Below are 12,153 nucleotides of genomic sequence, written 5' to 3'. Positions count from 1 at the left end.
TGTATATAAAGAAATATTCAAAAGGAGATCACACTGAATATACAGTGTTGGCACTGACTTTTCCCTGTCTTGAATTTATTATGTGTTTTCCTTGTCTATAAAATATTTTAATATTTTAAAAATATATACTTTCCACGATATACATTTACTAGAGTTTATTTTTTTAATCTCTGTATTGTTGGACCTTTAGTTCATTTCCAAGATTTCACTCCTATAGGTGAAGATAGTTTCTCTTTTTTTCTAATAGCTAAATGTTTGCTCCCATTCACATTAATTTCCTATAAATTGAATTGCCAGGCCATAAAAGCACACCTGTTTTTGAAACTTTTGTGAAGAGGTATCTTTCTAGAATATGTATCTCACCTTCCCTTTTGCCTGATTGAAAGCTTTCAGGATTCCCGTTGCTAAAGAGTAAATGCCAAGCTATTTAACACTGGATCCCCAGCTCTCCATGTCCTGGGTCCACCCGCCCTTCTCATGCTCTCAGATCACCCCCTGAGTTTCACATTAAGCAACTACAATAACCCCAAACTACTTCAAGGTCTCAGAATTTGCCACTCTGTTTTTCCCTTTCCTTTTTGGCCTAACGCAATTACTTAGACTTAAAAACTCAATCAGTCTGGACACAGTGGCTCACACCTGTAATCCCAGCACTTGAGGGGTGCTGAGATGGGCAGATTGCCTGAGCTCAGGAGTTTGAGATCACCCTGGGCAACATGGTGAAAACCCGTCTCTACTAAAATACAAAAAATTAGCTGGGCATGGTGGTGCACACCTGTAGTCCCAGCTACTTGGGAGGCTGAGGCACAAGCATCGCTTGAGCCCAGGAGGTGGAGGCTGCAGTGAGCTGATAATGCGCCACTGCACTTCAGATTGGGCTATACAGTGAGGCTCTGTCTCAAAAAAAAAAAAAAAGAGAGAGAGAGGAAAACATCAAAAAGGTGCTCTTCTTCAGGAAGCCCTACCTAACTCTACTAACCTTCACCAGATCCCTAGGCTGGTTTTGGGCCCTATTCCTAGATCCCTCATATACACTGTTTGTAATACATGGGATGATAATTATCTGCATAACTTTCCATACACATCCACCAGCACCATCACAAACATACCCAGTACACCCTTACCCTTGCCCAGACTGTGAGCTCCTGCAGGGCTAGAACCATGCCCACGATAGATACTCAGTAACTGTCTATTGTAGAGTGAACACATTAGCTATAAGTAAAAGAAAAAATATTTTCCAGTAAAGTCACATTGGCTTCTTTCAGTAATAGCAAAGATAACGCACATGAAAATGGGGCTTTGACTAAGTTTTCCATAGCATTCATGTGTCCATTAGGCAAATATTCATTGAACAAAATAACTAACTGCTTTATCACTAGACTCCATCCTAGCCTGAGCTGATTTATCAGTGTAGAATTTAACCTGTGTCCCAGTGGCATTCCTGATAAGGAGTTGAGATCTTTTCATTAAAGCAACAAGCAGACATGTTAAGACTTGCTACTGGGTTATTTGGAGAAATAATATGCTGAAAAATAACTGAAAGAAGCATATTTAGCACTTATTAAGGTTACTGAAATAAGAAGCTCAATAAGCCAAGATGCAGATACACTTCCTATGGTGAAGTTTACAGGGATAAACCTCAAGGGATTTGATGTTTCCCTTCATGTTAATGCAAAACGTTGTCTGAGAGTTTTAAAAGACATGCATTCAGGCATTAGGTTACAGATGAAAATACATTCATCTTAGTTTTCCCATAGAACCCAGTAAGGAATGGGTGCTCAATGTACTGCTATTGAATTGACTTGCTAAAGTAGTATGTTAAAATAGCAAGATCCAGGGGTCGAAAGTCAAGAAGTTACAAACACAAAGAACATCCCACCTAGGGACAAGTGAAGAAGGAAAGTCGTCTGGGACCTCACCTCTTAGAGATGAATTAGAGCAGACACCAGGAGACAGTCAGAGGGCTAACAAGTTAATACATGCAACATGCATAGAACAGTGCTCGATCCATAACCAGCATCACCCAAGATTTTTGCAAAATAAATAAATCTGTATTTTTTATTCATTAAAAAAATAATGTGTTTATCACTTTCATGATACTAAACATACTGGTGCCAGTCACATAGTGAGAAAGACTAGTTGAGGGATCCAGCTAAGTATTTAAGAATTTGTTCAGTTTAGGGCCAGGCGTGGTGATTCACTCACGTAATCCCAGCACTTTGGGAGGCCAAGGTAGGCAAACCACCTGAGGTCAGGAGTTCAAGACCAGCCTGGTCAACATGGTGAAATGCTATCTCTATTAAAAATACAAAAAAATTAGTTGGGCATGGTCGTGGGTAATTTTTTGTAATCCCAGCTGCTACGGAAGCTGAGGCAGGAGAATCACTTGAACCCAGGAGACAGAGGTTGTAGTGGAGTGAGATCGCACCACTGCACTCCAGCCTGGGCAACAGAGTGAGACTCCATTCCAAAAAAAAAAGGATTACTTAGTTAGGCAAAAATTGGAGTTTTTAAAGATATACCAATAGTCTGGCCTCCTTTTCTGCATCAGAAGGGCCTTGGCTCCACCATTTATTGGCTGTATGACCTTGGACAAGTTATCTAACTCACCCTAATTCTCAATTTTTTTTATTTGTAAAAACAGGATAATAGAACCACATTAGTTGTTGTGAGGGTTAAATAGAGATATAAATATAATTGTCTGGAACATATAAGAACTATTAGCTAATTTTATAGTATTATTAGAGAAATGAACACTTTCTGTTTCTCATGTCATTTTTCTTTTAGTTTATTATTTTGAAATGACATTTCCTTGAAAATTATGAAGTATATCACACTTAAGGAAAAGTGCATAAAACATAAATGTATTCTTTTACAAATAATGATCCTTCCTTCCTCACAACTTTATTCTTCCAAGGGATAACCACTTTTATGGTAATCATTACCTTTTTCTCTTTTATAGTTTTAACCCTTAAGTATGCCTTCCTAAGCAATGTAGTTTATTTTTCTCTATTTTTAGATTTTTTTCTGTAAATGAAATTGTGGTAGTCCGTTTCCACAGTGGTGGCCCCCAATGGTCCTGGCCTACTACTAGTATTTTTCCACATTGAATCAGAGCTGGTCTGTGTGGCCAACTTCCAAGGTTAGGTCAAAAAGGTTATTGAGGTTTCTGTCTAGTCCTTTCCATTTGTTTAATTTGGGAAGGACTAGTAGAAAGCTCAAGTGGTCCTGTGAAGAGGCCCATGTGGATAGGAACCAAGCCCTGCCACCAACATCCAGCACCATCTTGCCAGCCTTGTGAATGAGTGACCATAGAAGGGATTCCTCCAGCCCTAGTCAAGCCTTTAGATGTCTGCAGCCCAGATGACATTTGGCTGAAGGCTCATGAGCAATCCTGAACCAGAATTGCTTCAAGCCACTCCCAAATATCTGATCCACAGAAACCATGAATAATAAATAATTTTTGTTTCATTAAGCCAGGAAGCTTTAGAATAATTTGTTATGCAGCAGTAGATAACTAGGCAGGAGTTATACTGTATAAATTCTTCTGTTTCTTTATTCTTCTACTCACCTTTTCCTTAGAAAGATTCACCCATGATACCATATGTAGCTTAGCTTATTTACTTTCATTACCATATAGCGTTCCATTGTCTGGATATGTTTTGGCTTAATTTTCATAAACATTTCTGTATGCAGAGGAAATTCTTAACGTGTAGGACTAGAAAAGCAGTACATTTTTATTTGTGGGGCAGATCTATGCAGATGTGGGAGAGAGAGAAGGATAAATGGCTTCGGATCACCTTTGAGGCCAAATATGCCATCAGTATTTTAATAATCCAAATAACTTCAATCGCCAAAACAATAACTTTTTTAAATGATGCTTACCTCTTTTCACAGCCAACATAGTTGGCACTCTGAGTGACAGCCTCACTAATCCTTACATATGGTCCCCAGTGATCACCAGGCTTCACTCTCTCTCAAATAGAAATCAGAAGAGGGTTTGGGGTGGAGGTACACACTCTTTTCTGGGATATATTCTCCTCTGACTGATTAAACCAAAGCAAACATACTGAATGCTGCAGACTTAGAAAGTCATGTTTTCTTCACATTTAAGCTGTTCAGTAAAGCAGGGGGTCTGAGGAACTTCAATCCACAGCCAACTAAACAACCTAGCTCTTTGCATTCTGTGGCTGTTTTAGTAACGCACAGATTAAGAAATTGGGACTACAAATCAGTTACTGGTGAAAACTTAGTTAAGAATAAGAGTTCCATTTTTTTGAAACTACGCTATAGAAATACTCTCGCAAAGGTGGAAAAATGTACATACAAGAATTTCCGTTGCATTATTTTTCATATTAAAAAACTGGATCTATGGTATGAGAACTACAGATAGATTATGATGCATCCTTAGAACTGAATTCCATGCAAGTGTTTAAAAAGGAATGAGACTGAGTTCTATGAGCTGACATAGAAAGATGTCCTACAAATTTTACATGAAATAAAAAAGCATGTTATGAAACAACATATGTCAATTCTATTTTCATTTAAGAAACAACCAACCTGGGCACAGATGTTGATACCTGTAATCCCAGCACTTTGGGAGGCTGAAGTGGGCAGATTGCTTGAGTTCTGGAGTTTGAGACCAGCCTGGGCAACATGGAAAAACCCTGTCTCTATTAAAAAAAAAAAAAAATACAAAAACTAGACAGGTGTGGTGGGACGTGCCTGTAGTCCCAGCTATGCTGGAGGCTGAGGTAGGAGGATCACTTGAACCCAGGAAGTCGAGGCTGCAGTGAGCCTTAATCATGCCACTGTACTGCATTCCAGCCTGGACAACAGAGCAAGACCCTGTTTAAAAACAAAAACAAAAACAAAAAACCTTGTGTGTGTAATAGCGTATATAGATTAAGCCATTAACAGCTATTAATGGGACTGAGAAGAAATTATAGAGAAATTTTACTTTCAAAGTCATACTTCTTGTAATGTTTGATTTTGTCACAATGCATGTGTGTAACTTTTGAAAGCAGGGGCAGGGAGGAATGGGATTTTTAAAATTATGTTATTTAGGTCAATGATAAAAATGGCAATGATTGTGGTGATAAAAAGTGATCACCTTTAGACTTAATCCTTAGGATTCCTTTTAGTGCTTGCTGTAGGATTTTCTTTTAACTACTAAATTATTTCTACCACCGGTCAAAGAGCCATAAAATCCAGACAGCACAAAAGGCTGGGCAACTGGTATATATTTATCTCCAAAATCATCAAACTGTATACATTAAATAGGATAGCTTTTGGTTTGTCAATCATATCTTGATAAAGTAGTTTTATTTTAAAAGGCTGGGCAATAAGTGCCTAGGGCGCCTGTTTTCTGTATCACTCTTTATTACCATCTATTTTTCAGATTCACAAATAATACATGTTAATTTTAGAAGTACTAGAAAATACTACAATAAACAAGAAGAAAAAAATATTTATAATCGACCCACCAGAAAGAAATGTCTTTAGTAGTTTTTGGACAGTTGTCCAAATATATTCTTAATGTAACTACTCACACACACACACACACACACACACACACACACACAAATGGTTCTTTTCAAAGTAAGAGCCAATACTATACGCATTCTTTTGTAACCTGTTTTTCTGTTTTTCTTCAAATAATATATTTTGGACAGCTTTTTATATTAATTAAAAATATATAATGATTATGCCTGCAGAGTATTTCATTTCATCAAGAGTATATGAAGAGGCTTCAGAAAGTCCATAGAAAACACATATCATAAGAAAAACAATGCATGGATTTCAAAAGTCTACAGCAGTAGACCACACACATCAATTTTCAAGGAAAAAATTGATCTTGCTCATGCACTAATTTAGGAGAACTGACGATTACCAGCAGAAACAACAGAAAACCATAGACATCTCAACTGGTTCAGCATACACAATTCTGACTGAAAATTTTAAGTTGAGTAAGGTTTCCATTTGATGGGTGACCAAACCATTGCACCCAGATCAGTACCACTATGATCCTGAAGACAAAGCACAATCAAAGCAATGGCTATCAAGAGGTAGAAGTGGTACAGTAAAACACAGGCAGATCACTCAAGAGCAAAGGTCATGGCAACAGTGTTTTGGGATGTTTGAGGCATTTTGCTTGTTGACTTTCTGGAGGGCAAAAGAACTATTGTTCTTTGAAAGTGTTTTGAGAAAGTTTTGCCAAAGCCTTAGAAGAAAAACATTCAGAAAAGCTTCACCAGAGTGTCCACATGACAGCGTTTCTGCTCATCTCTCTCATCAAACAAGGGCAATTTTGCAAGTGTTTCAAAGAGAAAATAAGGGGCAGCCACCTTACCATCCTGATTTGACTCCTTTCTCCTTGACTTCTTTTTGTTTCCTAATCTTTTTTAAAAACCCATAAATGGCACCAATTTTTCTTCAGTTAATAATGAAAAAAAGACTGTATTGACATGATCAGATTCCCAGGAATTATTTAGGGATGGACTGAATGGCTGGTATCATTGCTAATGAAAATGTCCTGATCTTAATGGAGCTTGTGTTGGAAAATGAAGTTTATATTTCTTATTTTTATATTTTAATTCCATTTTTCACTAACTTTTTGAAGTCACCTTATATAAAATGATTATGAACCACTCCTGAATTTATAGGTAAAGTTAGTATATTTGCAAACATTCAAAACATTTATGAAAACTTTAATGCAAAGTACATGTGCATTTTTCTGGAAAGGGAGCTCACATCTCCTTGGATTCTTCTAGGCCTCTATAATTAAAGAAAGAGTTGAGTCACTGGATGATATGGTTGTGGAAGTCACAGGGTGATTTATCCAACCAATTCCTCTTGATCATCTTGCTTGTTTCCAATTTTCACCACTATAAACAGTGCTATAAGTAAATTTAGTTTTCAATTTTGCTATTTAGAAAAACATGAAAGGCATAAAGCACTGAGATACCATTGAGTCTCCACATGTTTAAAAATAGATGAATGTGCTGCAATTCAGAAGGCATTCCTTTAAAGGCATCAGAGGAGAGATTAGAAACCTTCAGGCGCTTAAACCCCACTAGCACAATTCAACAAAGCCTGTCACAGACTGCCAAACTCAAGACGTTGATAAGCAGAAGAAACGTAGAAAATTGAGAAAATTATGAGGATATTCTCATAATTGAGAATACTGAAAGTAATAGAAAGTAAGAGAGAAAGATGGGAACAGGGAGAGACAGAAGGAGGAAATCAGTGCAGTGAACAGCAGTTTTTGATTCGTTCAGCTTTTATTTCTTCTTCCCTTCTTCTCCCAAGAGCACCTCCCTTTGCCTGTGGGGAACTGCCCAGCCCTCACCCTAGGTGGTATTGGTAAGGCTGTCCATCAACAGTACCCAGCTTCTTCTGGTCAGAAGAGAAAGCTGCTGACTTAAGCTAGACCAGTAAACCTTTCTATTCCAGCGAGCTGGATCTCCTACCAAGAAACTCTGGGAGAAAAGGCTGTTGGAGCTGAGTCATCCAAAGCAGCACCCCACAAAATTGAACTGGGAGTTCCTGCTACAGAGACACTCCAAGGACCCCTAGTTCCTACCCTTCCCCAGACATGATTGTTTAACTATTCCTTCTGGACTCTAAGCTACACAATATTCTTCCAATTAATTCCTTCTTCTTATGTAAGTTAATAAGAGCCAGCATCTTTAGTGTGAACAACAACAACAACAAAAATTCTAACACAGTTAGATTGGACCTAGAGGTACAGTTAAAACATAGAGCCTACCCCTTGACTTTTTGTTGTTCTTAAAAATAAAAACACAGACATAGATGCTAATGTTACCGAAAATTTTTGCTAAGATCTCACAACTATTTGTGATAGAGGTGGGACCTGACACAAATCTCTCCTTCCTAGAATAGAAAATTCATGAAGGCAGAGACTCTGTCTTGTTCAGCAGTAAATACCCCCTTCCTAAAGCAGCAAAAAGCACACAATAAGTGTTCAATAAATGGTTGTTGTTAATGTATTTTTGTTGTTGTTATTGTTTCCTCACTCAAAAGCAAGAAGAAATATCCAGGATGTACTGCCAAATTAAAAAGCAAGTTGCAAAATACTTTGTATTATATGATCCTATTTTTGTAATTTGAAAATAAATATGAATGGAATGTGAAAATGTATGGTAATATTTATAATTTCATTACATAAAAATTTTTCTGGGATTATATTGCCCATCCCATCTGTATAGGGTAGATATCTCTGGCAGGAAAAGAGAAATGGACAAATTTTTTATAGTTTAGTGTTACTGAATTTTTGCAGTTCAAATATATCATTTTTGTAATTAGGAAATGAGTTTTGAAATTAAAGAAAAGGAAGGAGGGAAAAGAGAGAAAAAAGAATGAAAAAAGGAGTGAGATGAAGAAAGGGAAGAGGAGACAGAAGGGCAATGCCACTCTCTGGTGGCACTCTGCCATGACTTCTTTATATGGTGACCATCAGGCCTGTTCAGCAATATTTCATATTCCTCCATTTAGGCACACAGTAAGATAGAACTTCCCACACCTTGAAGGTAGGCCTGTCTGTGTGTCTTGCTTTGGCCAAGTACGAATGGCATGTGAAAATGTGAAGATGCAAATGCAATGTATGTCACATCCAGGCAGAAGCCCACAAGAGCCAAAGTGTGATCCATCACATTCTCCTACCTCTTCCATCACAATCACTGATGCTGGAAACTCCTTACATCCTGGGTCCCTGAGTGAGGATGACGTAAAACAGAGCCCCTTCCCTCCCTCATCAACCCATGATGAACATGGAACATACATGAGAAATAAACCTTTATTTTAAGTCACTGCTTAAGAGATTCAATTTTTACATATTTAAAGATATACACCCCCTTAACCCAGCTTCCCAAATATTAACATAGCCAGGGTATACTTGTCAATTAATACTGAAACAACACTATTAATTAAACCCCAGACTTTATTCAGATTTCACCAGTTTTTCCATTGATTTCCTTTTTCTGTTCCAGGATCTAAACCAGGGTACCACATTGCATTTATTCATGAAATATCCTTAATCTCCAAAAGCTTATGGCAGTTTATAGGTCTTTCTTTTCTTTTTCTTTCTTTCTTTTCTCTCTCTTTCTTTCTATTTATAGGTCTTTCTTTTCTCTTTCTTTCTCTCTCTTCCTTTCTTTCTTTCTTCCTTCCTTCCTTCTCTTTCTTTCTCTCTCTATCTCTGTCTCTCTCCCCCTCTTCTCTCTGTCTCTCTGTCTCTTTTTAGTAACTCTAAAAGTACTGAAGAGTACTCATCAGGTATTTTACAGAAAGTTCCTCAATTTGGGTTTGCCTGCTGTTTTTTTTCAAATTAGTCTGGGATTATGGATTTGAAGAAGAATACTACAAGGCAAGGTACCTTTCTTATCCCTACATATCAGAGGTGCATAATATCCACCTGACTTATCATTCCCTGGTGATGTTAACCTTGACTGATTGGTTGAGGTGGGGTCTGCCAGATGTTTACCCCATATAGTTACTGTTTTTCTTCTTTCTACAGTCTGCTCTTTGGAAGAGAGGTCATTTAGGCCAGCTCTCACTCAAGAGGAAAAACTTTAAGCTGCAGGACTCGTTGATGTATGAAAAAACCAAACCAAAGTGCTTTTTAAATTCTCACTCTCCAACAATCAACACAAAGAATTCTGTGACCTCTGGTCTGGTCACCAAGTAGTGTGTGGAGATTTTTCCCCATAAATAACCGATGAATTATTCAGTGGACACCAACTGGGTGTGCTGTAATTGAATTCAGTTCTGATACTATCTACCTAGAAATAGCATCAGATCCTATAGGTTGAGGGTTCAGTCCCCAAATTCTGGTACCAATGGTGATCCCCAAGTTGTTTTGCCTGTGTTTCTGATTGATGAATTATAAATTGGGTTTCTCACAGCCCCCTCCTTGAGTTCCATTAATTTGCTAGAGCACCTCACAGGACTCAAGGTAACACTTACTTATGTTTATCAGTTTAAAGCATATTTTAAAGAATACAAATGAAGAGCTGTATAGGGTAAGGTACAGGGGAAGAGATGCAGAGGTTCTTTCCCCTCCCTGGTTGCTCCACCATCCAAGAACTTCCACATGTTCAGCTCTTTAGAAGCTCTCTGAACACAGTCCTTCTGGTTTTTATGGAAGCTTTATTACAAAGACATGATTAATTAAAGCTTTCGTGGTTGGTCAACTTAACCTTCATCGCCTCTCCTCTCCCCAGAGGTTGGGGATGAGCTTAAAGTCCCCACCCTCTAATCCTGCCTTGGTCTTTCTTGTGATCAGCCCCCATCCTGGAGCTATCCAGGGGATGCCAGCCACCAATCAACTCATTAGCATAGACAAGACATTATTTTGGAGATTCTAAGGATTTTAGGAGTTGTATGCCCCCTAAACCTATGAAAATGGAGATTAAGACCAAACATACATTTCATGATATCATGGTCACCGTCTTGGTTACTCTCTCTCAACTCTGAAGAAGCTAGCTGTCCTGTCAGGTAAGCCACTCTATGGAGAGGGTCATGTGGCAAGGAATTGAAGTCTCTGCCAACAGCTGCATGAGTGATGTTGGAAGTGCATTCTCCAGCCCAGGCTCACATCTCGACTGCAGGCTCATGAGACACCCTGAGCCAAAATACCCAGTTAAGCCAGTTCCAGATTCCTGGCTCTCAGAAACTGTGTAAGGTAACAAATATTTGTTATTTAAATCTGCTACATCTTGGGTAATTTGTTGTACAGCAATAGATAATGAATTCACTGGGCAATACTCTCACCTCTTTTCTTTGGCTTTTATCTCCATGTCTGATTTATTCTTTCATCTCTTTATATTTAATTTGTCTTGAACTTCATGACCTTGGCCAAAATAACTACTTACATTTCCCCTTACAATGAGGTAGCATCTCATTGGTTCAAGGCTCAAGATCACACTGAATAGAAGTCTCTTAGTTCCAATTTCTAGGAAGAGAGAAACTGATTGAATGGGTCATGTGACTGACTGCCCTGGTCCACTTAAGGTGGGATGAAGGCAAGGTGTATACACCTGGCTGCCTAGGGTCCACTTCTTGTGCATATGGAGAAGGGTAATTCTCAGAAGGAGAGGGTTAACATGAGCCTGGCAGATACTCCACCAGTACCCAGCTCTCCATGTCTGACACACTTAAAGGAATGAAAGATGAGACATGGGCCTCATATGCAGGAGCTAGTAGTGAGATAAGAAATGTGGACAAAAAGAGGACCTCTTCAATGTCTTCTGAAATAGGCCAGACCTATATTCATATGGCTGCATTGATTCCGTCTAAAAATGGCAGGAAGAATAATATGTTTACAACAAGGGATGATTTGGGGAGACAAATTGTGAAATGCAGCATTATGTTTCAAACAATAGAGTTCTTGGCTATGTAATCCCAAACTCCATGGACATCGAGGATATTTTCAGCTCAGCATCCAGTAAGTGTTTGATTTGTTTGCCAGTAAGGTGATAGCTCTTACAAAGATTGGTTTAAAAATAAATACATCATGGGTGAACTCCTTGAGGCAAAGCATGAACAAATGGAATGTCAGAATGAGTTAAAACTGGGCTTGGAAGGAGTTCCTGTAGTGTTTCCAGTTAGTGAAAAAGTATAGCTCACTTTTCTAGTTGGCGTCCAGCTATAGCAGGATGTTAATAGCCAGTCTTACTGAAATCCACCTCTCTCTGCTATGAAGCAATGGAAATGGCAAGACCTGTGTCACCCAGTGATACTCTACAAGCAGATACAATTTCTGAACTACAAAAATGAGCTAAAATTAGCTTTTACAATGTAAGAACTGCCTCTGATTTTCAATTGCTTTGATATTTTAATTGAGATGCAGTTACACACATGCACCTCAGAGTGATTGGGAAGGTAGTAAAGCAATTACATAAAATATTATCCAAAATTCAGAATCCATCATCACCATGGGTCATGTGCAAACATTTATTTAAATGCCAACTTAAAATATCCTTGAGATTAAGGATGCAACATGGATCCCTTTCAAATGCAAAGTTATCTGGATCAGTTCACAGCTAGCCTCCTGCTAATCATTCCCTCCAGATCCCAGAGAGAAGGCTGATCACATTGATAATCAAGATTTGCTGAAACAAAACAACACAT

Source organism: Cebus imitator, unplaced genomic scaffold (assembly GCF_001604975.1).
Source record: "Cebus imitator isolate Cc_AM_T3 unplaced genomic scaffold, Cebus_imitator-1.0 Scaffold147, whole genome shotgun sequence".
In the NCBI taxonomy this organism is placed as follows: domain Eukaryota; kingdom Metazoa; phylum Chordata; class Mammalia; order Primates; family Cebidae; genus Cebus; species Cebus imitator.
The sequence above is the reverse complement of the archived record's forward strand: the minus strand, read 5'-3'. Positions refer to the sequence as shown.